The 27,577-nt window shown below is 40.0% G+C and overlaps 1 long non-coding RNA gene across 1 annotated transcript in view; it reads left to right on the top strand.

Annotated features, from left to right (window-relative positions):
* LOC133088088 (uncharacterized) overlaps positions 1 to 25,876 on the top strand; it is a 60,394-nt gene extending 34,518 nt beyond the window's left edge. The window contains exon 3 of the long non-coding RNA XR_009700490.1: positions 25,615 to 25,876. This is a non-coding gene — a long non-coding RNA (uncharacterized LOC133088088). The remainder of the gene's footprint in view (positions 1 to 25,614) is intronic.
* The last annotated feature ends 1,701 nt before the right edge of the window (positions 25,877 to 27,577 follow it).

Below are 27,577 nucleotides of genomic sequence, written 5' to 3'. Positions count from 1 at the left end.
GCTGCAAACTCTCCATTTCAATTTAGGAGGGGGTCAAAGACAGTTCTTTCAGGTGACTGGGGAGAGGGAATGTGACTAGGATGGTGGGCAGGGAGCTTGGAGGAGGTTGGTGAGTTTGTGGAGAAAACTTGCCTAAGGGACACTGCAAATAGGCCCAGGTGCTGTCTTTGTCATGCTTGCTATAGGTCACAGCCACCTACTCTTGGAAAGCTTTCAGTGTAGTCCCTGATGCATAAAGAGCTGTGAACACCTGGCCTATATCAGTTGGATAATTTTACATAACTCCTCAGCCAAGTAAATCGACACCAGATTAGGGGCCGGCACCTAACACAGAAGATAGCATCTAAAAGCAAGTAAGAATTAAAGTTAAAATTAAAACTCTTAAATGTATTGGCAATATTTATGCTATTCCTATTTACTTACATTTAACATATTACTAGTAAATCAGTAGCAAATATGGAAAAATATGATGAATAATTTATAGGCCAGAAAGTATATATTTTTTTCCAGAAATTGTCTGAAACAGATGTTTCAAGAGTTTTACCTGTGATGTTCTTCTGGGCCTGCCATCCATCTAGCCGAAAATAAAAATTTAGCCCAAGAGCATTTTTTTGTTTGTTTACTTGTCTACAAGTAGTAAAACAATAGGAAACAGAATTTTCACCACATAGTGTAGTCTTATAAAGCTAGATCTTTGGCTTTATAAAAACCCAGCCTACCTTTTGTAGAGTCCCTCTCTCCTATTCCTTGATTTCTGTCCTACATTTACAGCTGGAAAAGCCAGTAGTTTTTGTGGTAATCTTCATTAATATCAAAATAATGGAGAAAAGATTAATTACAGCACAGTTTTAAAAGAAATATATCTTATTTTTCTGTGAAAATAAAATCTGCTTAAAATTGGTACAAATCCTGGTCCACAGTCAGTGTTCAATAAGTGATAGTTGAAATAAATTGTAGAAGGAAGGGGCCTGGAATGCTACTACCAACAAACACACACATACACACACACACACACACAACCTTACCATTTGTGGTTGTTTTCTATTCTTTAGGAGCAAAATACAAGTCAAGATAAGATGTAAACACTGAATAAGGGTGTATCCTGAAGCTTCAGATTAAGGTATATTAATTCTTAGTCACTCTGAAGATAATGAGGTTTGGTCATAAGGTTATTCAGTAAGGTCAGTGTTGTCTGCAAATTACAATTTTGCTGGTAACAAAATATTTTGTCTGTGTGGCAACATGGTAAAATGGATCTAGATAACTATGTCTCAGTTATGGTAAGAATAAAGATAGTTGCTCTCCTAGCTAGTAGACACAGTGGGTTCTTAGAGAATCACAGTAAAAAATAAGTTATTCTGCTAAAATGTGTTTTCAGCAGTGTTTCAAAGTAATTTGCAAAGTTTGGGGGAAGAAAGGAAAGCACCACTTGATGCTCTTCCATTGGGAAGGCCGCAGCGCCGCAAGTGATGAAACAGTGACTGAATCAATAGCATTCTTCAAGGCAAATGCTTGAATCCAGTAATACATTCTGTCGAAAAGCAGTTATAAGTTACAGTTTAAAATAATATTTGTAATATTGGCTTGCTTGGAATAAGATCAGGTTCCTCAAAACACTTGTAGGCATCTTTGAATAACTTCCATAAACATAATAACTTCAAGAATAAATATCTGAATCTTTCCTCACTCTCTTGGAATCTTCTCTTCCCCTTCACTAAAGGTCCTCATCTCAGCCTAAAGCAGTGATTTTCAACTAAGGGAGATTTTGTCCCCCAGGAGACTCTTGGCAATGTTTGGAGACGTTATTTGTTGTCACATCTGGTGGAGTGGGGGCGGGAGGAGGGAGGGGCCCCTGGCATCTGGGGGATGAGGCCAGGGCTGCTGCTGAACATCCTACAATGCACAGGACAGCCCCACAGCAAAGAATTATCTGGCCCAAAATATCGATAGTTCAGAGACTGAGAAACACTAGCCTGGAAGTATAAATGAGGCAGGTGTGTGTGTGTGTGTGTGCAGCATTGTCACACAAACAAGTAGACTATACACATGCTTAAACTCTAAAAGCCCACTGAAACCCACGTAAACTGGTAGCCTTACAGATCAGCAGTTCCAGTAAAGAAATTCTACTTTCAAGCTAGATGTGAGGCAAGCTCAGAAAGGGTTTTTTTATTATTTGCTCCACCCCAACTCCTCAAGTAGAAGTTCTAAAGGAAGCATTGTGGTAAACAATCAGAGGGACCGTTGACTTTATTCTAAGGTTTTAGTATTGTGGCTGGGCCTTAGCCTGAGATTCTCCACTACTGGATGGGGCGCCTCCATGAGTTTGTTCCTTCTATCCTGAAAGTTTTAACTGTGTATTTTAACAGTGACTGCCACTTGAGCATTCTTTATGTCATCCTTTTTGGTTACATGTTGGTTTTTTCTTCTCACCCTCCAGGCCCTTGTTCAAGACAACAGGAAATTTTCAGGTCGCGTGTTTCCTTTCCAGAGAGTTGTTTTGTGGATAGCAGTGGAGTCTTTAGCATTCACAAGATTTAGAGGACTTCAGCATAATTTTATTTTCACATACCAACAATCACTTATGGCAAGTACCTTTTCTCTCCTGACAACCACAGAGCACACTTTTGTTTCCCCATCCAGTCCCCTGTCTCACTGGCCACAGCTCTGAAATGGCTGTGTTCTTTACCACAGTCTTCCTGAGACAGGTTGCTGCCTCCTTTTAGGAATGCCCATGGTAAACCCACCTGAGGAGGGTTTTGACTCAACTAAAACTTCAACCAGCATCAGAGGCTTTCGAAGTATAACTGATAGGTACTGAAAATGTCAGTAATGTTGGTAGATACCACACAAGAAATTTTAAGCAGATAAAGCACCGTTTAGCAAAACTACCTACCGACATCCTTTCAACAGGCAAAAAAAGGCAAGAGGGAAAAAAAAAGCAATGACTTATATAATTAATCTGTACAAGATAACACAATTGATATATTTTTTAACAGTAATAATCACAGAATGCTAAAGCTGGATGGGACATTCTGTACTGCTTAGGTGGGCTGCCTGGTGTAACAAGTGCTGGCTTCTTTCCTTTTCTCTCTCTTGTTTTACTTTGGTGATGAAGACACGAAGGCTCAGGGAGGGGAATTGACTTGGCCAAAGTCACACAGGCAGCTGGGCAAAGTCAGAATTGGAAACACAATGTGCACCTTCTTCCACATATATAAAAGGCTGAAAACACAGAAGACTGTGATATTTATATGCATACTTTTCCAATTTTTTTTCCAGTGTTTCCTTTTTTCCCTGTTATCTTTTAACCCAAATTTCCCAACTCCTTACACAGACTATTTTGGAAATTAGAAGACATAGTTTTAATGCAAATAATGCCTTTTTAAAAGAAGTTGTAAGCACCCACAACATTTTTACGCTTAGTGACTTGATGCCAACTATATATATTCATGGATGGATGGGTATATCTGGATCTATAAATGTCATTTGTATACTCATATACATTCGTACACCAGATTTCCAAATCTAGTTGTTTCCCCTCACCTCCAAGGAACACACCACTCCTGACATTTCGATAGCATAGCCTAACTATACAGTTCCATCATGGGAGTTTGTATTATATATAAGTTTATGGTAAAGTTAAAAATACGGGTCTTGATAGTTTTCTTCCAGTGATACTATCTTTTGCTAGGAAAGATGAAAATATAAGCAATCAGTGCTTTTCTGTGGAAAGGAAGGAGAATTAGGTCTAAATAGGAATAAGCAGCATCTCAGGCTTGACAAACTTTTCTGGAAATTTTTTTTTCCCTGCTCTGCAGAGAGCCCCTAGCATGGGACATGGGTCTGGCTGCTGAAAGAAGTGTCCATGCAAATCTCATTCTCTATTTTCTGTAATCACCACCTGAAATATGTAAGTAAAGCACACAGTCTAATGTATCTTAATGTTCATCCTCATACTTTAAAATAAGCATTATTTCTTGGTGAGTATACTTGAGAAGTTTTCTATTTAAACTGCGTATTCATATGATACCAATTTTTAAAAATCTTGTGTGTATTCACATATATAGGAACAAAAATCTATATGTATGTTTACCAAGATGTCGACGATGGTTTTCTTTCAGTGGTATGACTTTTCTTTATACTTATCTCTATTTTTTACAACGATTATTGATTTCTTTAATGTTCAGAAAATTATTAAGCACAAAATATTACGTAAAGCCTTTTCAAATGGCATCCCTTGTCTCTCTGATTCACTGGAGTTTGTAGCTACTTCTATTCATTCAATAAATATTTAATGAATACCTACTATGTGCAAGGTCCTTTGCTAATGGCTGTCAGATAAATAGTTTTACTATTTTACAAAGCTCAAGCCTGTCAGCTAACAGATATTCACGGAGTGCCTGCTCTGTGTTCACAGCTGCCCAGTAGGAGTTCTGGATACAGTGGTGAACAAGATAGTGTTCTGTCTCCAGGAGCTTATATGCTATAAACACGTAAACAATAAATAACAGTGGTCAAGACGCATGTTATGAAGGACACTTTGAGGTAATGTCGCAGATAGTAACTGGGAGGCTGAGGCTGCTTTAGCTGAGAGTTTGTGGAAGCCCTCGCTGAAGAGGTCACATCTGGACTGAAGACTGAATATTAGAAGGAAACACTTTGTGAAGATATGACCTCAAGCAGAAGGAACAGCAAGGGGGAAAGACCCAAGATGAGAACAAGCTTGGTGTATTCAGGGAAAACAACAAAAATTGGCAGGGTACAGAGAAGGAAGAGAAGTAAGCAGAAGCCAGTAGGGCAGCCTTCCAGGCCACAGTACAGAATTTAGATTTGATTCTCTGTTGCGAAGAGAGGTCTTTGGTGAGTTCCAAGCAGAGAAGTGATGTTGCCTAGTTTACATTCGAAAAAGATCCTGCTGGCTTCTGTGTCAACAATGGATTTGGGGGAGGCAAGTGTAGTGGCAGGGTGCTGTTGAGGACATAGCGAGACGCTGCCACATAAGGATAATTGTTGAGGAGAGATACTGAAAACTTTAAAATGGGAGACTACTTCTTGGTTGGGGCAAAAAAAAAAAATGTGCTCTACCATTGTATAGCTACTCTTCTCTTTTAACTTTTGTCTTTTAGAGTGTGGCTGAGATTACTATCATCTCTCGGTATCCTTTCTCCTCTATTTTTGTAATAGAACTCCCTGAGTTCTAGCTAGACACATGGCCATTAGGTCGTCAACTACATTTCCCAGCTTTCCTTGCTACTGGGAGTGACCTTATGACTAAATTTAGACCACCGGGAAATGAAGTAATGTGTGCTCAGTCTAGATTATCTCCTTAAGGACATAGTCACTTGGTAAACTTTCTTCATTCTTCCCTTGGGCTGAAACTCAGACATGCATCAGCCCAGCTTTGACCCCGGGGCGTGAGAACATCCCCCTAGGGCATGGCGGAGCACCAGATGGAAGGACCGACTTCCCTGAATGACCTCATGGGACAGCCCTCCGGCTGGCCCTCAATGCTCCTGTTCAGTCTATATCACGTGAGAAAAAGAAAGTTCTTTCTTTTTAGAGCTGTGCTGTATTCTAGGGTCTTTTGGTTAGAACCGCTTATCCCATACCTTAAGTAAATGAGGAGCTTTGGGGAAGCCAAAAGAAGCATTTACAGCAGAGAAACCAGGGCATGACAGATGTCTTTGGGCCGATCAGTGCCCCCTTGTCTGGAATAGGAAGAAAGCATAGCCAAATGAGAGAAAAACTATTTGGATACTAATCTGCTCCAAAGCCTTAGGGCCATACCCAAGCCTTGGGAGAGTCCTGACCGCCAGCTAAGATTTAGGGTGAGTAATAAAGGAACATTCCAATCATGAACTCTGTATAACATTAAGTTGTGATAAGCTGATAAAAAAGAAACTGAAAAATAACATAAACTCTTTTTTTTTTTTAATTCCTTTATTTTTATTATTTATTTATTTATTTTTGGCTGTGTTGGGTCTTCGTTTCTGTGCGAGGGCTTTCTCCAGTTGCAGAGAGCGGGGGCCACTCTTCCTCGCAGTGTGCGGGCCTCTCACTGTCGCGGCCTCTCTTGCTGTGGAGCACAGGCTCCAGACGCGCAGGCTCAGTAGTTGTGGCTCACGGGCCCAGTTGCTCCGCGGCATGTGGGATCCTCCCAGACCAGGGCTCGAACCCATGTCCCCTGCACTGGCAGGCGGTTTCTTAACCACTGCGCCACCAGGGAAGCCCTAGACTCGTTTTCTTTACCAGTTATTTTAAAGAAACTTTACAAGTGAAGAAGTATGTATATACTACACACAAATGGAAAATACACCAAGTTCTATATCAATGGAGCACATTTACACATGAGGCCTTGTTCCTCCATCTGTACTGGGTGGCTACAGCTAACTCTTCTCATCTGGTTACAGTGTGCCTTAATTTGGAACCTTACTAATTTTTTTAAGAAGCCCATCTCAAGGTTATGAAGGTTTACACACACACAAAACAAAATGAATTAAGTAATACTAATATTATGTTAGGTAAGAAAATAATCTTCAATATGGAAGAAACACAAGCTCCCTTAGAGAGGTTTTTTTTTTTGAGGATTAAAAAAGAGAATGTATGTAAAGCAACCAGCAAAAAATATTGTTGTTGTTGTCAGTTTCTCCCTTTCCTATACTCACTCAATTATTTGTCTTTCAAATTCCAAAATACTCTGAAATCTGCCATGAATCCCTGAAAGAATGACTAAATGATCATTCTCAGTAAGCTGGTAATTTGGCTTTTCTACATCACTCAGTATAGGATGGAAGTGAAAGGTGGGAGGGAAGGGACACTAATATTTATGGAGCATCTACCATGTGTACACTTTAGGTTGGTTATTTCCTCTGATGTTAATAATTCAATGTGGTGATACCATCATTCTTTTTTTTTAATTATTGCAGTAGTTAATTTACAATATTGTGTTAGTTTCAGGTGTCCAGCAAAGTGATTCATTTATATTTTTTTCACATTATATTCCATTAAAGGTTATTACAAGGTTATAGTTCCCTGTGCTATACAGTAAATCTTTGTTGCTTATCTATTTTATGTATAGTAGTTTGTATCTGTTAATCCCATACTTTTTTTAAATTTTTAAAAAATTTTATTGGAGTATAGTTGATTTACAATGTTGTGTTAGTTTCAGGTGTACAGCAAAGTGAATCAGCTATACATATACATATATCCACTCTTTTTTTAGATTCTTTTCCCATATAGGTCGTTACAGAGTACTGAGTAGAGTTCCCAGTGCTATACAGTAGGTCCTTATTAGTTATCTATTTTATATATAGTAGTGTGTTTATGTCAACCCCAATCTCCCAATTTATCCCTCCCCCCCCAACCCCCCCCCCCTTACTCCCTGGTGACCATAACTTTGTTTTCTACATCTGTAACTTTGTTTCTGTTTTGTATATAAGTTCATTTGTACCCTTTTTTTAGATTCCACATATAAGTGATATCATATCCCATACTCTTAATTTGCCCCTCCCTCCCTCCCTCCCTCTCCCCTTTGGTAACCATAAGTTTGTTCTCTATGTCTGTGAGTCTGTTTCTGTTTTGTATATACATTCATTTGTATTATTTTTTTAGATTCCATGTATGTGATGTCATATAGTGTTTATCTTTCTGTGTCTGACTTACTTCACTAAGTATAATATCCTCTAGGTCAATCCATGTTGCTGCAAATGGCAATATTTCATTCTTTTTTATGGCTGAGTAATATTCCATTGTGTGTGTGTGTGTGTGTGTGTGTATATACACACACACTTACACATACTTAGGTTGTTTCCATGCCTTGGCTATTGTAAATAGTGCTGCTATAAACATTGGTGTGCATTTATCTTTTCAAATTAGAGTTTTTATTTTTTCCAGATACGTACCCAGGAGTGGGATTGCTCGTCATGCGGCAGCTCTATTTTAGTTTTTTAAGGAACCTCCATACTGTCCTCCATAGTGGCTGCACTAATTTACATTCCCACCAACAGTGCAGGAGGGTTCCCTTTTCTCCACACCCTCTCCAGGATTTATTGTTTATAGATTTTTTTGATGATGGTCATTCTGACCGGTGTGAGGTGATACCTCATTGTAGTTTTGATCTGCATTTCTCTAATACTTAGTGATGTCGAGCATCTTTTCATGTGCCTGTTGGCCATCTGTAAGTCTTCTTTGGAAAAATGTCTATTTAGGTCTTCTGCCCACTTTTTGTTTGGGTTGTTTGTATTTTCAATATTGAGCTGTATAAGCTGTTTGTATATTTTGGATACTAACTTCTTGTTGGTCGCATCATTTGCAAATATTTTCTCCCATTCCGTAGGTTGTCTTTTCATTTTGTTGATAGTTTCCTTTGCTGTGCAAAAGCTTTTGAGTTTGATTAGGTCCCATTTGCTTATTTTTGCTTTTATTTCTTTTGCCTTGGGAAACTGATCTAAGAAAATATTGCTACGATTTATGTTGGAGAATGTTAAACATCATTCCTATTTTAACAATAAAGAAACCACATTGACAGGGGTTAAATTCCTTACTCAGTCACATAACTAATAAGTGGTTGTTAACGGTTGAGCTACAGTTCAAACTCAGAGCTGTGTGACTCCAAAGCTTCCCTTTCTGGCTGTACCTCTGGAGTGGTCTAAGCCTCATGGTACACAGGATGCAAGGTTGTATGTGACAGTCCCAAACATAGTAGTGGACCCCAAAACCACTTCCTACTCTCAATTTTCTTTTTTAATCCCAGGCAGAATTAATCATTTCCTCCTCTGTATTCCCATTTAACATCTTGTATACACATCCATATGTAGAGTAAGTATTGGTTTACAGACCTATTCATGGTTGCCTTCACTAGACTGACAGCTTTTCATCAAACATTTAGGCAAACATTTTGGCATCTGTGTACTCTTCGTGTCTAGTATAATACCTGCAGGTAGCAGACACCTAATGAATGTTTATTGAATCATCCACAGATTCCTGAACAGCAATAACATAGCATCATCCAGTTGCCCATGACCATCGCCAGGACTGTCTCTGAGTTATCTTCAGTCTAGGCCCCCAAGCTTTGTGAGGTTTCCATGAGCAGCAGGTATCACACGTGTGTGAAGACATGTGAAGCACTGCCTGTCAGAACTGTCACACATTGACTAATATAAACAAAAACCTTTTGAAGTTGTGCTTTATGGTAACTGCAGAAACCTTTCTTAGTAAATGAGAAAACAGCTTTTTCACTCTGCCTTGGTTTGATGCATTAAAATGTTCTGAAGGGCAGCACATGTGCACACGTACACACACACACACCTACACACACAGTGAGAGCTAGCATTATCCCTACAGGATCAGGGACCTCCTGAACTGTAATCTCACCACATGGGGGCTGAATCACAATAGTAAACATAAGAGGAGCTTTCACAACAAATTCTTTAAACATATTCATAGCTGTCAGCAATGATATTAGATTTAATTAGGCAACCCTGATTTGTGCCGCATACAATCTTTAATTAGATTCTTTGTTGTACACATTTTGTCACCACTGAGGAAAGGTCATTAAGAGGCACACTCTCCTATAGGTAATCGCACCCTGGACCCTATAAGCATGACAGTAACTGGCAAAGAAAATACACAGCTTCTTCCCTTGCATGGTAATACAAAGGGAACAAATAGTGCCTGAATCTTACTCATTTCCATTTTTTGTCAAAATGTTCTTTGTACAATCTTGCTGAGTCCATACGAGCATGTAACAGAATTATCACTATCAGTTTGACAACACTAGGCAGAAAGGTAAAAAGCAAGCATCATTTCTGTAGAGCTCTGTGCTGTGATTGTTGTTTTACAATCCAGACTGTTGTTCAATGTGGGGATAGTGTCAAGAACTATGGAAAAGTCTGATATTGTACTCTACTTGCAAGCTGACAAGTTAGCCTGCCATAGTTTCATGTATTCTGGTAGAAGAAATAAGAAAATAAGAAGAAATCAGAGACAAAGGACAGCTTATTATTCACAGCAATAGTAGGTGAACCAACTGTGCTGGCCTGGGGTTGCCATTAGGAGAAAAGTTAAAGCATCTTACCTAGGAATGGTCAGAGAAGAATCCTAAATTTTCTAATTGGGATTATATAACTTCCTACCCCTTTCATCCCAATCATTACCCAGGAAGCAGCTGAGAGAAACTGATCCCCTTCTGGGGAGAGTTGCATTCAATGATCTAATTGTCTGAGTAAGGTGTGTGGACCAAGAGGAGGTGAGGGAGGTAGAGTTGGAAACATTGTTGAGTCAATTATTGAGGATGCCATTCCAAAGCTCAACAATACCAGATGCCCATGGATGTCAGGAGGCATGGAAGGTCCATCAGATAGCTTGACTATCAGTCCATTGTTGAGTAGCTTGTGATAAAAAGCACACCATTGTCAGACTGTAAATGTCCAAACAGCCAAAAACTTGACCTGGATTAGTTTCAAGGACCACAATAGTGTTGCCAGAGTTGGCAGATCAGACTGGAACAGAAATAGCATAACCTGAAAAAGTATCAACAGCCCTGAGACCCCATGGATAGCCCTGGGAAGGGACCAAAGGTCAAATGTAGTTCTTCTGCCAGGAGTCGGTAGGGTTGATGGCCCACATGATGTGTCCTTCCTTGTGCAAGACAGATGGGTCAACTTTTGGCAGGTGTTCCAAGTCTGGCATGCAGCAGTAATCTCTGTGCCAGAAACTAGAGGCCTTTACTTTGTGCCCAGCCTACCATGCTTCCATAGTAAGTGTTTCCATGTCTGGTACAGTGATGGATTCAGGCAAGGATGGTAAGAATCTGGACAGTAACAGCTTAATCAGCAGCTTGAGTCAAGTCAGTCTCACCAGAGAACAGACTCTTAGCATGGGCTTGATCCAGACAGTTCTGTCGGCAGCCGCAATTTATTCCCCCAGTTTGCAGCCCCAAAGAGGGTGTCTCCAACCTGCCATTCTTTAGTTTCTAAGAGGCAGATCAAATAGCTAGACCACTGGCAACAGCCCAAGAGTTGGTAAAAAATATAACAAGGTTCTTCAAGGATAGTATTATCTAGAACTATGAGGACAGCCTGAGTTCTGCCCACTGAGTGGAGCAACTTCATTCTCTTTTGGTTTTTGCATCACAGCGCTGAAGTTGAACAGCCATAACAGCCCAGTGAATACCACCACGTTTCAGATAAATGGAATAAGTAGACCCAGGCATTTAGGGAAACTGCTGTGAATTGACAGCCCTGTAAGGGCCGGTGAGTTTGCTTCAGTTGACATAATGGGACATAGAGTTTCCCGCAAAGGAATAGGTACCACTTTTACATGTAAAGCCTAGATGCTGCTGAGGCCAAGCTGGCTGTGTTTTTGAATATGCCATTTTCATTTGACAAGTGAAGCTTGTTGGGGCTGTCCCCCTTTGTTAGTCATTGAATCTGAGTTGACTCACCCAAAAATAGAAATATCATATCAGAGAGTCACAAGGTTTCCATGGGTTAGGCATTCAGTTTTGATAAGAGCACAGTAGCAAGCTAATAGCTACTTTTCAAAAAGAATGTTTCTGGTAGTTGCATCAGGGAAGTAATGAATCCAAAACCCCAAGGGAGCATCCCTGGGTGGAGACAGCCTCCTTTTACTAGAGGCACCAATCAAAAAATCATCAGTCACAGAGGACAGGGGAATATTGACCTCCATCTCTAACTGTTTCTCCATAATGTGGCTGAGGTCAGAAGGGTAGGAGGACATCGTTTCCTCATTCTCATTCATCAGCATTGTAAACCCAATCCAGAGTAGTAAGAGCCTGGATCCTAGTCAATGCCACATCTGTGGTCTCCCACAGGAGTTTTGCTGTGTCAGAAAAATCTCTCCATGAAAGCCAATGCTTGCTTATAGAAGCCAGGACCCACTGCAAAAGAAGTTGAGACTTTTTACTGTCATCTCCAAATGGATCTAAAGTTAGCATTGTAGATTGCAGGAGGATTTGAACTATGAGAAAGCCCAGCTGTTGTCATTCTTCCTTGATAAGCATTACACACCCCATTCCCTCCACTCCCAGGCAAATCAGCCAAAGCTCTATTGATTTGTCTGGTTTTTGCCTACAACGATAGCAATTTTCCTTCCTTTCATGCTCAGTGTGGATTTGGGTCTTTGTAACTTGTCTGAATGGAAGTGGAACCTTCTGCCCACCCGAGATGAATCTTAGTACCTACTAGCTGTTACAGTGGGACAGATTTGAGGTTGACCCCTGGGTCGATGAGGAAGTTCCCCCACCTGGAGGAGAGTTAGCAACAAGCAGGGCCCTGGTCAGGCACCTGTCTCTGAAACTCCCTCCTGACAACTCAGCCTGCAACCACCTTCCCAATTTCTTCTCTTTAACAGGCAATAAAGTAAAAAACAAACAGACAAACAAAAGCATTTATTTTCCAGTTGGCCATTAACATTTGGTCAACTCCCTACTGATTCCCTTGAACTTTCCTCAAATCCTGTTAATTGGCCTGGGAGGCACTCATGCTTTCTCTTTCAGAAAGCCATGTCTTTGTCAGCATCCCACCATCATTGTCCAAAATGCCAAGAACTGTGAAGGGTCTGCCATTTACCCTACTTGCAAACTAAAAAGTTAGCCTGCCATAGTGTCATGGATGCTAATAGAAAGCCTGCGATTCCTAGGCCAGAGATGCGGTTTATTACAGCACTAACAACAACCTAAGCATCAGCATTTTTATATCCGTTCCTAATTCCCATGGAATGCAAATAGGATCAGGTAACATCCGCCCATGCAGTAGGTTGTGTTACAGAAGGACCCCAAGCTCAGGGAACCGGGATCTTTATATAATGGCCCATAAGTATGCCTGCCCTTTGTTCCAGAGAGAGACACTACCTCTCACTTCCAAGGCTCTTCGCTATACAAACATCCTTTTAAAGGAACAAAGGGCAAGTCAGTGCTTTGGCTCACAGGTGTGCAGAAATATGAGAAACCCTCAGAGAATTGCCTCCATTAGCAAAAAGCAATAACTAGCAACAACAGTATGGGAGTGGCACTCAAACACCCGTGACTAGGAATTGAGTCCACAGCTCATGTCATTCTGTGGATTATATACCTGGAGGTATTGGGAGCTTATGATTACACAGATAAATTTTCAACCTTCTGCAAGAGGTTAAAATAAAAATCCTCACAAGAAGAGGAAGAATCTGAGAATTTCAGGCATCAAAGTGACAGTAGAAGTCAAGGCATTTTTTTTTTATACTAGATTAAATTCAAGAGCTATTGAAAATTGTTGAAGCAGTATGATGGGTATCTGGGGGTTCTTTTTACTGTTCACTCTATTTCTATGTGTTTAAAATTTTTTGTAATAATTTTTAAAAATTTTAATTAAACAGTGTGAAAATAACGAAATTCTCCATTGAAGAGAAAGTGCTTAGGATAAAAACTTCTCATGGTTGAAGTTGGTATAGAATGTTTCTCCCCCAGAAAACCTGTGGTAGGAAGAAGAAAAATATTCAAGTATTTCATCTATAGATATTACTGAAATTGACATTTAGTTTTAGAAATACTTGATCTATTTTAAATACAGGGACAAAGACCTGGGATGAAAGAAAGTTGAACAACTGAATTTTACTAGATGATTAACTGCTGAGGATCTAACATATAACCCAAACATCACTAAGATTCCAGTGTTCACTGAGCAGAACAAAAAGGAGGGACTTGCAAATGTTTACAGCAGAGGCTGCTTCTGTATAGCAAATGGAATCAAAACAAACGGTAAGGGGAGTCTAGTCATTCATTCTTGCATTGAGTATCAACCAAGTGTCAGCACTGGGCCAGGTGAGTGTATCTAGAAAGAGAACAGGTTTAAAGATTTTTTTTTTTAAGAGGGGGAATAAACTCATGATCTTCAGTATTTTTCTAAAAATTGTATTAACCTTATATTGTGATAGTTCTTGTATTATTTAGGATTTGAACATATTTGGGGAAAGGAAATAGAGAATGAAATCTGAAAGGGGCAGGTACAGGTGATACAGATCTGAACTGACGAAGATAAAATGCAAAGATACCTCATCAAGCTTGGAAAATGAATAGAAAAGTATGCAGTAACTCTCTGCACAGGCCACAAGGTGACAGTGAGTGAGTCTTGGGCAAATTAACCTAAACTGTGATTATAAGATGATCATCTCTGAATTATTTGAGTCATTAAAAACCCTGGCAATAGAATCCGTTATTGTCTTGTTCCTCTGGCCCCTGTTTTATAGCTGCCTCAACCCCACATCCCAAGAAAGGCAGAGAAGGGTCAGTAGGCTCTAAATTAAGAATTAATAGGAAGATTAAAATCCCTTAGGAAGATGATTGCTGAGAAAGGATATTATCAAAATATGTAAAACCTTGGTGAAGCCCAGAAGTGCTGTATAATACTGTACAGTTGCACCAAGCAGGGGCACCAGGCAAGGGCATGGTGAGGGGGAGGGAGTCGGGAGGGGACCAAGCTGGGAGCGAAACCTAGCCATGCTCTGCTCACGGAGCCGTGCACCTGGCAGAAGGCTGCATCTGCCTGAAAGAGGGAGCACCCTTTCCTCAACTGAGTGCCCAGAGGGGGTGCTTTTTTCTTATGTGCATAAAGCTCTGTCTGTGCTAGCTACGGCTCTAGTGTGAGAACATCCTCAAATCCTGGAATGTTTCAGGGCATCCACTGAAATTCTATGAAAGTAGTTTAAAGATAAATAAAAGATGGCATTACTTTATACAGTGGGTAGTAAACATATGGAACTCATTATCCTCAAGATGTTGCGTAGTCCACAAATATAAATAGGATAAAGAAAGATTTAGATAAATTCATGCTTGTTAGATTCATATGAGCTGCTAGAGCGTTGTTAGAAACACACAGGGAACGTCTCCAAATGCTTTCAGGGAAAACACCATGTTTATCTTCAAAATGTCCTGTAGTGCCAGTGCCATGAATTGAACAGGCAGACCTCTGGCTCTCCAGGTTTCTCAGCATCCATAATACTCAAGTTTTCCAGATAACTGAGGGCTGAGCTTCTGTATCATAAGGATCTTCTTTACATTAACAAATTGTATAAAAATTTTTTCTCAGTGGTGGTATGAAGTTTTATGTGATCTTAAACTGAGTTTGCCGAACTTAACCTTTTCTTGAGAACTCGGAAATGTCATGACAAATGTGCATTTTTGTACTGGGCTGTAAGAGTAATATTTTTGTACTGGGCTGTAAGTGTACCCAGGGCATCAACTCAGATGTGTGGCACTATTTGACTCTCACCTATTCCCACAGAGTTACTGTGGTTTGTTCTTTTCATTTCTTTCAGTATTTGTGCTTACTTTACATAAAAATTTTAATCTTCTCTCCTGTTCTTCAAGCTTCTGTTTTCACTCTTGTCAGTGGGCTTGCAGGGAAAACCCTTTCACTCCTAATATGCTGCTCCCACCTCTTTGACTTCGGAGGAAAGCATCCTACTCTCCTCTGTGTCATGTCACCTCAGCTGTGAAACAGACCTTACCTTAATTCACTACAGCCCTCAGAGACCAGGCTGCACTTTTAACAAGCTTAACTGAAGGTTGGGGAGTAACAGAAGAGAAGTACATTTTAGTACTGCTGCTGGATTTGGCTACCAGATGAGCTTACTCTGAACCCAGCAAGGTTCAGACCCATTCTGAGTCTTCCACAAAGATATGCCTATTTAGTTCCCATCCCTGTCCAGCTCAATCCAACACCAGAAGCAGGTCAAAGGTATCCACAACTCCAAGCACAAGCCCACTGCCAAGCTCCAGACATGGGAAAATGTTTCCTTTCTCCAGTTCAAGGCCCATTTCTCCAATCATCATTCATTGGTGCCAGCATCTTATTACTTTCCTAAGATGACAGACCAACAGAATCATGAACTTGTCCCATGGTTCCCAGTAGGATAATGCATCAAAACACAACAGTGCAACATCAGTACATCCTAGATTATTTGACCTTATGTAGCCCACAGACATGAGCCCTACCAAGTGCAATTCTGTCCTTGGTGTAGTGTGTCCACTAGTGTGAGATGCATGTCTTGTCTACTCATCCTTCATGCAATCTCCAGATTTTGCTTCTGAGCAAGGGTGCACACAAATCTCCAAGTGAATAAGTGGTACTTTTCAGGCATGATTTAGTCTAGATAATAAATATTTATCAAAGGGAAAATACAATGTGCAGAGATGCAATTCTGCATATTACAAAACAGGCATTTGTTGTTAGGTTATAAAACAAAGATGTTTAGCAACTCGGAGTCACCCTTATTGAAAGTCACCAGCTCAGAACAAGGCCTTTGCTTAGGTTTGACACCTAAATGACTCATTCTGATGATTTTCCCAAAATAAGAGAACAGTCTACCCTGAAGGTGAATTCTAGCTGCCATCTCTAGGGAGGAAAAAGCTGTCTGTAGCTTTTAAATCACAGAGCTTTCTCCCTCCTTCTGTCCATCAAGTTTTCAAAGATCTTCAAGCCTGAGTTTCAGTGCAATTTCCTCCATAGGTAAGCATGCTATTTAATAGATTCTAAAACACCCTTGGGCTTCCCTGGTGGCGCAGTGGTTGCGAATCTGCCTGCCAATGCAGGGGAAACGGGTTCGAGCCCTGGTCTGGGAAGATCCCACATGCCGCAGAGCAACTAGGCCCGTGAGCCACAACTACTGAACCTGCGCGTCTGGAGCCTGTGCTCCGCAACGAGAGAGGCTGCAATAGTGAGAGGCCCACGCACCGTGATGAAGAGTGGCCCCCGCTTGCCACAACTAGAGAAAGCCCTTGCACAGAAACGAAGACCCAACACAGCCAAAAATAAAAATAATTAATTAATTAATTAATTTTTAAAAAAAAGAATGAGGTTCTCATTTAAAAAAATAATAATAACACCCTTATTTTATTTTATTCATTTAAATTTTTACATTTCAGCATCTCTGAAATCAGGACACATAATCTGTGGCAATCACATTTTGCCAGGCAGCATTCATGACATAGTTGCCTACATCGTGAGAAATTAGTCCATTAAAAAATGAGCTTCCTGAAAATATAGTGACTTGGTTGTTCCCATCAGGGCCTGACTGGACAACTGCACAGCTTCAGACAGCAAATTGTTCGCGGATATCTGAGTTAGGAGTATAAACCTGTTGTCTGAACACCTTCCAGCAACTTCCAGGAGGATTCATAAAGCTCCAGATTTAAAACTTGCATAATGGGTGTTACTGGCTTGAGGAAAAGTCATTGAGATAATAATGAACACTCTTTTAAGAAATGCTGCCTCACCCATGCTCTTGGTGGCACAGTGTCTATAGAAAACCACAGATACCAGTGATTCTGAATTCAAAAGTGATTCAGAAGCACAAGCCTCTAAATGTGCAGAAGTTTTAGAGAGTACTTTTTTTTTTACTGAAATATAGTTTACTTACAATGTTGTGTTAATTTCTGCTATACAGCAAAGTGATTTAGTTATGCATATATATACATTCTTTTTCATATTCACTTCCGTTATGGTTTATCACAGGATATTAAATATAGTTCCTCATGCTATATGGTAGGACCTTACTGTTTATCCATTCCGCATAGAAGAGTTTGCATCTGCTAACCCCAAACTCCCAGTCCACCCCTCCCTCGCCCTCCCCCTTGGCAACCACAAGTCTGTTCTCTATGTCTGTGAGTCTGTTTCTGTTTCGTAGATATATTCATTTGTGTCATATTTTAGATTCCACATATAAGTGATATCATATGGTAATTGTCTTTCTCTTTCTGACTTACTTCACTTAGCATGATAATCCTTAGGTCCATCCACATTGCTGCCTTATTGCATTATGGCATTATTGCATTCTTTTTTATGGTTGAGTAGTATTCCATTGTATATATATGTACCACATCTTCTTTATCCATTCACCTCTCAATGGACATTTAGGTTGTTTCCATGTCTTGGCTATTGTTAATAGTGCTGCTATGAACATTGGGGTGCATGTATCTTTTTGAATTAGAATTTTGTCCAGATACATGCCCAAGAGTGGGATTGCTGGATCATATGGCAACTCTATTTTTCGTTTTTTGAGGAACCTCCTTACTGTTTTCCACAGTGGCTGCACCAGCTTACATTGCTACCAACAGTGTACGAGGGTTCCCTTTTCTCCACACCCTCTCCAGGATTTGTTATTTGTAGACTTTTTAATGAGGCCCATTCTGACTGGTGTGAAGTGGTACTTCATTGTAATTTTGATTTGCATTTCTTTTAGAGATTACTTTTACCAATTTATTTTGATTAATTTACCCTCTTCATTATGCAAAAGAGTGATAAATGATTTTTTTAATCTGTTGTCCAAATAACTCATTCTGTGTTATAAGAAAGCCTCAAGTCATAGTTGGACAGTGGTTTTTTTTCCCTTAGAGACATATAAACGAATGGTTTATGTGACTGAACAATGTACTCACCCAATCTGCCCCCCAGACTTGTGCTCTTTTAAGTAGGCTGTGCATGTGACTAATTCTGGCCAGAGGATATGGATGGAAAGTGACTTGTGTTATTTCTCAATCCAAGCATGGAAAAACTAGGTCTTGACTTCCAGTCACTTTTCTCTCACCATAGTAAACCCTGAAACTTCTTATAGAGATGATGGAGCCTTCATCAGCATGTGTCTCCTGAGTGACTAAGTAGAACAGAAGCCTCAAGTGACCTTCATTGTAGCATGAAACGAACTTTTGTTGTGTAAGGCCCTGATGTGTGGGGTTTGTTTTCACTACACCCTGAGGCTAGCATATCCTTACTGTAATATTATAACGCACAACAACAACCAATGATATCTTACATTTGGTGAAATACAGTACAGGCACGCTAAGTGATGTGCTAGTAAGTGCCCAACAACCAGCTCTCATGGGGGTGGGAGGAGTCCCTGACTTGTAATATTTGCTTATTTTTGCGGTGTAAATACTCCATCATAGCCGATTTTGAGTTATCAATGTGACATCCACCAGCTTGCTAAATTCCAGAAAATTTAACAATTGGCTCTTGTGAACCAATATAAGTGAGCTCCAGCATACCACCAGACATATGCTATAAACCTCCCCAGTTTACTTCTCATACAGCATCTCTTGGTTTTTGACACCCAACTTCACAGAACATATATCGCTCTCAATATATCATTTTGGGGCTGACATTTTTATGGGGAAAATATACATTTACATACCCAAAACTCAGTAGAACATTTTTAAAAAGCAATTCGTGGGGGAAATAACTGATAGAAAGTTAGAATCATGCACGGACTTTAAAAAGTGCACATTGTCAATGAAGGTGAGTTTCTGTGTCACTGGTACCAAGACATCGAAGCATTCAGAGCAGCTGTTAACTTCTGTGTCCATTCTTTCATAATCAGTAAGCTTGCTTAGTCCTTTTACATCATAATAAGTCATTTGTTACTTACATATACACATCTTACTATGGTTTCATTACCTTTTTAGAAATTTGTCGGTGGTTTGGGGCTAATGTGTGACACATTATAATTTTTCCCATTTGAAATAATGGGAAACAGGCATCCAGTCAGTTTGTTTCATGTAGAACAGCTGATTTTCAGTAATGGATTACTGACATGAGGTAGGAGATGTCGATTATATAAATTCTAAGACCTCTAGTTCTTATGAGCTTGAGCATATGAATTTAATGACATCTATTTTGCCTACTCCGGGAACTTTTTGCATAATTCTTGGTTTGTAGTTGTGTTCCAGACGGACAATACTTCTGGGGAGCTAAGCTGTGGATGGCTGAAGCAAAGAATTCCTACATTTCTAATATAGTTAAAAATATATGGAACAACATTAGTTATTACCTATTCTGAGGTGAGAAACAAGGTGGAATCTAATTATTTCTGATTCATTGATGCAAAATAAATCAGTAACCATTCAGAGAATGGTTAACAACCTTAGCTAATTCATGTGCTCAAATGTCTTTCCTCTGGACCAAAACTTTCATCCTTTGACCTTCTCAATCCTGATGAGTCAGAATGAGACTGAGACCCTTCTTAAGACTTTTCCCAGCGCTATCACTTTTCCCCACTCCTTTTATCCTGGGCAAGGTCAGTCTGTGGAGGAATGAAAAGGCCATTTAAGCAAGTCCACCTATTAAAATATACTTTTCTGCTTGTCACAGGGTCTGACATTTTCCTGATAGAGCTTTATCCTTTTGTGTCTTGAAAATCTGGAGTCTTAAAATAAAGACTCCCCTGGGAAAGGTCACACCTTAAATTCTTTACTGTCTGTTTCCTTGGAGGAGATTAAGACAATTAGTTGAGGTCAAAGTCCTGAGAAAAAGAGATCAAAGTAGCCTCTTAGGGAAAAGCATGTTCTAAGAAGGGAAAAGACAAGCAGGTAAGAAAGAACTAAAACAAACTTCATTTCCTTGACAGTGTAGTTTGGAATTCCCAAGAAGTCCCTGACATTTACCCTAATAGACCATATTATCACCACCCTAAGGAGACACCAATCCAGCTCCACACAGATTTCACACTCCCTCACATAATAAATTTTGGCCAGTGAAAAGAGCCAAATTATGGTTTTCAGATGGCATCACAAGTCTCCTTTCCTTTTACACTATTAATTTTGTGATTCCATGGATGGGATAGTATTGAATCTTATCCTCCTGATGCAGTGTGTGTCCTTGCCTAGGAAAATAGGTGAGTACCTGAAATTCCCTCAGTGCTTTCATCTACAGCCTTGCTTCTTTTTTTTTTTTTAGCATCTTTATTGGAGTATAATTACTTTACAGAAGTGTGTTAGTTTCTGCTTTATAACAAAGTGAATCAGCTATACATATACATATATCCCCATAACTCCTCCCTCTTGTGTCTCCCTCCCACCCTCCCTATCCCACCCCTCTAGGTGGTCACAGAGCACCGAGCTGACCTCCCTGTGCTATGCGGCTGCTTCCCACTAGCTATCTATTTTACATTGGGTAGTGTATATATGTCCATGCCACTCTCTCACTTCATCCCAGCTTACCCTTCCCCCTCCCCGTGTCCTCAAGTCCATTCTCTACGTCTGCATCTTTATTCCTGCCCTGCCCCTAGGTTCTTCAGAACCTTTTTTTTTTTTTAGATTCCATATATATGTGTTAGCATACGGTATTTGTTTTTCTCTTTCTGACTTACTTCACTCTGTATGACAGACTCTAGGTCCATCCACCTCACTACAAATAACTCAATTTCGTTTCTTTTTATGGCTGAGTAATATTCCATTGTATATATGTGCCACATCTTCTTTATCCATTCATCTATCGATGGACACTTAGGTTGCTTCCATGTCCTGGCTACTGTAAATAGTGCTGCAGTAAACATTGTGGTACATGACTCTTTTTGAATTACGGTTTTCTCAGGGTATATGCCCAATAGTGTGATTGCTGGCTCGTATGGTAGTTCTATTTTTAGTTTTTTAAGGAACCTCCATACTGTTCTCCATAGTGGCTGTATCAATTTACATTCCCACCAACAGTGCAAGAGGGTTCCCTTTTCTCCACATCCTCTCCAGCATGTATTGTTTGTAGATTTTTTGATGATCAGCCTTGCTTCTTTGAGTGGCTTGTGGACAAGCGTGATTAGCATCTCTTAGAAATATAGAATCTTAGGCCCACCCCATACCTACTAAATCAGAATCTGTGTTTTGATAGATCCCCAAGTGATTAAAATGCACGTTAACATTTGAGAAGACTGATCAACAGTACTTGGAAAGCTAAGGAAGCTCTAAGGACTTTTGGACCATCTCTCAAACGAGTACCGCATATGTATCCGAACTTGGTGCTTAGCAAATATCTGAAAGTTTTTATCACTGAGGAGAACACTTCTGGTCTTCTTTCAGTACTACACAAAGTTGGACTGGCTGGCTTATAGGAATACAGGCTATTCAGGAATGACTGATAAGCGTTCCAGCCTGTTTTTATTAAATAATTCTCCCTAGTACATAGCAGGGCCTTCTCTATATTCAGTTTGCTTTAGCGTTACTGTGGAGGACTTGGGCCTCAAGTTCTCTCTGCATTTATATGTTTTACATACAGCCTGTCCAATAATAGTGCTAATCACACAGAGACATTCTTTTGTTAGCTGATCATTTAATACCTTGATCATTTCATATCTAAGGCACTTTAATATTTGAAATAATTCTGTATTGCTAAAAGCACTGTATAGTCCTAGAATCATAACATCTTAGGGTTTTTGCATAACTCTTCAGGGTATCTTTAGTACACCTCTCATTTGCTGCTGGACAGCCAACAACTGGTCGTCTTCCCTCTGTTTGGACATTTCTAATGACACGACACATACCACTGAAACCACACAACTCAGATTGGGACTTGAACCCACTGTCCTTTAATTTAAATCACACATCTGGTCTCAGGACTTAATGAAGCTCAGGTTCTTTATGTCTCAACGCAGAAAGAATTCAGTGAGAGACGAAGTGATAGGTAAGAAGTGGATTTATTTAGAGAGATACACATTCCTTAGACACAATGCAGTCTGTCTCAAAACGGTGAGAGCAGCCCCGAAATACAGGGTGGTTAGTTTTTATGAGCTAGTTAATTTCATAGGCTAATGAGTGGAAGGATTGTTCCAACTATTTTGGAGAAGGGGCAGGGATTTCCAGGAATTGGGCCACCGCCCACCTTTTGGCCTTTTATGGTCAGCCTCAGAACTGTCATGGAGCCTATGGGTGAGTTATTTAGCATATGCTAGTGTATTACAATGAGCGTATAATGAGGCTCAAGATCTACGAGAAATCGAATCTTCCGCCATCTTGGGCCTAGTAGGTTTTAACCAATTTATGTCATATCCTCAACAACTACGTCATTCTTTTAAAGGTTGTGCCCTGCCCCCTTCCCTCCTGTTTCACCTCCTCCTAGTTTTGAACAATTCTAATTAGTAGAAGTTCTTTCTCATACTGGATTAAAGCTTATTGTCCATTTGTCTTTATAATCATTTATTCATTGCAGTTATTAATTCTACATCATATTTTCCTTAGCTGGTTGATATATTCTTTCTTGTTACTAGGAAAATTGGGAACCAAGACACAGAAATATTATAGCACAGTTCCATCAAAAAGCACATGAAGAAACCAAGACACTAGCCTTTCTTTCTAATTTATAGTTCTGTTCACTAGACTGTCTGCCAAGAAATGCTGCTCTGTGACCAACACTGTGATAATACGCAAGTAAAAACATCAGTCCCTGGGAAAGATCATGGATCAGGGTGTGGTAAAAATCCAGAAACTCTGTCCCTCCCTTCTGGGATCAAAAAATCTGGCAAACATCCTGCGGTAGGATCTGTGGCCAGAATCCACCGTGGAGAGCTGATTTGTTCCCACAGGGAGATCTGAGTCTCTGGCAGCTGGCAGTTTCCCTTTGTGAAATGGGTGTTCCTGGCACTCCATAAAAGTCCTCCCTCCCTCCACACTCTTTTTTCTCTCCACCCCCGCACTCCACACCCTACTGCACACACCCTCCCACTCCTACATCAATGAAACCCCTCCCTAACATACATTCTGCACACACACATGCCCCCAGAGCTTCCTCTGCAAACACGCCCACACCTCTCTCAGACACACCAGGCAGCACAAGGCTTTCTGTCTCACGCCCTCATCCTTGCTTCCACTCAGCCTCCTCAGAGCACCTTATACCATATCTACCACCCCTACTTCCTGTTCTCATCACCTCTTCTATTTTACTTTATTTTGTGATTTTCCTTCACCTCATCCCAGCTCACCCCACTTTGCTCACGGGGCCTGGGAATGCTGGCACTGTAATTTTGTTCTGCACGTGTGTAATCTGGAGCTGTCACAGGCAGGAAAGTAGTCAGCCTGCATGTGCCTGCCTGTCCTTCTCCCACAGCTAGTCTAAGACGGAGGATGGGAAGGAGCTGGCAGTCAGTCCTATTTCTGGAAACTACAAAAACTCTTGTTTTCCCTCTTGAAATTCCTGGAGGAACCAATGTTGTCTCTACTATAGTCATTCCTCCTTCCCTCTAACTCTGTCGCAGGCTTTCCCATCCTTTCTTCAGATGTCCTTCCAATATGAAGCTGAGGGTGGCATCCCTCACATCCTGCCCATTATAACCAGTCACTCAGGGCTAGGAGACCCCACAGAGGATATAAAGAACAATGAAAGAGGGCAATTAGTTTGATCATGTTTAACCAGAACCTTAGATAATTTAAATATATGCTAGTCTTCTGGAATCTACCTACAGATATAGCATTGAAAAACATGCTGAATCAATGAAATACAGAACATATCAGTTTATAGAACTTCTGTGCTCATAGTACCTGATAACTTCGCTAGGATTTAAAAGTGGTCTTCTTGGGCAAATGATTTGCCACAGTTGCCTAGGTTTCTTATTTTCCCTTGGTGAGGTAGATGGTAGTTTAGCTAAATAAATGTTCAGAACAAAGGGGGTCCTTTATTCCTTTCATACTAATAATTCTTGAATTTTTAATAACAGCTGTTTACATCAACTAGATATTAAGCATAGCTACCACATTGCATTGGACATTAAACAAGCAAGTAAAATAGATATTGTTTTTGTTCACTGAAAATTTACCATCTAAAAAAAGATCATATCAATAGGACAAAAAATGTGTGAATAAATAGCCACAAACAGCTTTGATCACTTTCTTTTCACATTAAAAGGAAAATAAATTAATGAGTCCCTGCTTTCCAAAGAATAAAGTCCTAACATAAATTTGGTATTCAGGAACCTACTGATTTGAGTCCTACACTCCTCTTCAACTCTGTCTTTCTTCCATTTTCCCCACCAATGTAGTAGTCTACGCACTGGACTCATTGATTCGCAAATATCGTCTGTGCTTTCCCACATGATCCAGGGATCCTGTCATTTCTGCATTGTATCCCTCACAGTTCCTAGCCATTGAGTTATGCGTAATTTTATAGTTGTTGAATAAACATTTGCTGAAGGTAAGCTTCATGAGAACAGGGCAGTTGTAAATAGGGCAGAAGTAGAATTTGGAAAGCTCATTGAATAAAAGAAAGGTATGTCATGTCCTCTTAGCCTTCATAGTGCTTGCTGTTTCCTTACATTAAGCCATCACCCTTTAAGCATTCTTATTCATCAACACTGTTTTTCTGTTGCCATAACTGCCCAACAATGTTGATACATTTCATAGCTTTGGGATGTGCTTATTCAGCCTCACATGTCCAGGCTTCGCTTATCTTTGGATTGGGTTTTACTAGAGACTAACAAGTTGCTATCACCACATGTATCCAAAACACACAGAAAACAAGTCAGCACAGCACAAGTAGAGACTAGAACCAGACCCCCATAAACTAGTTAATTCATCCTCAATTTAGTACATCGTAGAAATACTGTCTTCAGGGGTATGTAAGCATTCACATGTTTCATTAATTTCTTCCCTCCTAGGGAACAGTTCATCTCTCGCATCCTCTTAATGCTTTGGTGCATTTTGTTGCTTCCTATTTTATTTAATATCAATACCTATGATAAAGTTTAATTTATAAACTAGGCACAGTAAGAGATTAACAATAATTTAATAATAAAATAGAACAATTACAACAATATATTGTTGGGACTTCCCTGGTGGCGCAGTAGTTAATAATCTGCTTGCCAATGCAGGGGGCACGGGTTCGAGCCCTGGTCTGGGAAGATCCCACATCCCGTGGAGCAACTAAGCCCGTGCGCCACAACTGAGGCTGCGCTCCAGAGCCCGGAAGCCACAACTACTGAGCCTGCATGCCACAACTACTGAAGCCTGCGCGCCTGGAGCCCGTGCTCCCCAACAAGAGAAGCCACCGCAATGAGAAGCCCGCGCACCGCAACGAAGACCCAACGCAGCCAAAAATAAATACGTTTATTAAAAAACCCAACAATATATTGTAGTAAAAGTTGTGTGAATGTGGTCTCTCTCTCTAAAAATATCTTACTGTACAAATTTTTCCATCTTAACTAAGCACTTAACACGTACGGTGGCCGTCACTTTTGCAGTTTGAGGTGCGACAGCAAAACTAGCATGAATTTCTTTTTCCTTCTTCACAATTTCGCAGGTAGAAGATTCATTCTTACCATAGATCTTAGCACCCTTGGCATATGATTTTTTTCTTTCCTTTTTAAGTAGAGAAGCTTTTCACTTAAAAGAAGCACTTTACGGCTTCTCTTTGGCATATTCGAATTGCTGGCATCACTACTTTCGCGCTTTGGGGCCATTAAGTAAATAAAGGCTTACTTGAACACAAGCACTGCAGTACCGCAGCTGTTGACCTGATAACCCAGATGGCTACTAAGTGACTAACGGGAGGGATGCGCTGAACAAAGGGATGATTCACATCCCGGGCAGGATGGAGCTGGACGATGAGAGATTGTGTCACACTACTCAGAATGGCACACAATTGAAAACTTATGAATTGTTTATTTCTGCAATTTGCCATTTAATATTTTTGGACATGGTTGACTGCCGATAACCACAGAAAGCATAACCGTGGGTAAGGGGGACTACTGTACCCTTTTGAACCGTTGATTTCAATTTCTGCCTTCTCCTAACCAACACTTTAAAAATAAGAGAGTCATAGGAGAGCAATTTTAATTTAATCTCACTTATTTGACCACTTTATATAATGAGTCAGAGGTACTAACAAGCTGTGAAATGTCTCATAAGAGAACAATGGAAGAGAAGAAAAAGTTTGAAAGCTCTACAAACTAGATAATCAGGTCATGAACAGATGAGAGCTTTAAAAAAAATCATATATTTTTTAAACCTCTAGTAATATTGATACATTGCAAGGAAATTCTAAGTTTTTAGTAAAGTAAAAAAGAAACTAGTTTCTTACACCAGATACTTTAGAATTTAAGCTTTGAATTAAAAATAATTGAACAAAGCTTTGCAGAGTTGGGCGTGGTGCTAGAGTGGTGGGATGGGGGAAGAACCACTTGTTGGGGATGGAGGGAAACTGAAATTCTGGGATCCACTGTAAAAAAAAGACAGAGTCCAGAAATTAAATTAGTAATTGTCTAGGGCTGGGGGGTGAGGTGAGGGGTGGATGGAGAGATTCAAGTGATGGCTAAGGGGTGTGGGATTTCTCTTTGAGGTAATGAAAATACTCTAAAATTGACTCAAATTGATTGGGGTGATGAATACACAACTCTGTGACAATACTAAAAGCCATTGAATTGTAACTTTAAGTGGTTGAATTGAATGGTATGTGAATTATATCCTAATAAAGTTATTAAAAGACAGAGAGAGAGAGAGACAGAGTCAGTAAGTGTCTGGTTTGAGAATTTACTTAATCTGACTCATTCTAATCTGTCTCATTCCACTCCAATTTTGAAACCATTTTTTACTTTTTATAAGCATATAAATCTTAACTGCTCTCAGGTATATTCAAGCCGAGAAAAATGTAAAAGGTACCTGGGTTCATGTGGTTTCTTCTGCGGAACAAGCAGGGGCTTGAACAGCAAGCTACTGTACCTTTGACTCAATTTCTGTTTATCTTCCAGCAAGTTTGAGAAAATAGAGGTTTTACTGCAGGAATAAATATGAAGTTTAGAAAACAAATGTTAAAAAATTCACATAATGATGTAAATA

This window comes from Eubalaena glacialis, chromosome 1 (genome assembly GCF_028564815.1).
Source record: "Eubalaena glacialis isolate mEubGla1 chromosome 1, mEubGla1.1.hap2.+ XY, whole genome shotgun sequence".
Lineage (NCBI taxonomy): Eukaryota > Metazoa > Chordata > Mammalia > Artiodactyla > Balaenidae > Eubalaena > Eubalaena glacialis.
This window is presented reverse-complemented; position numbering and strand designations above follow the sequence as displayed.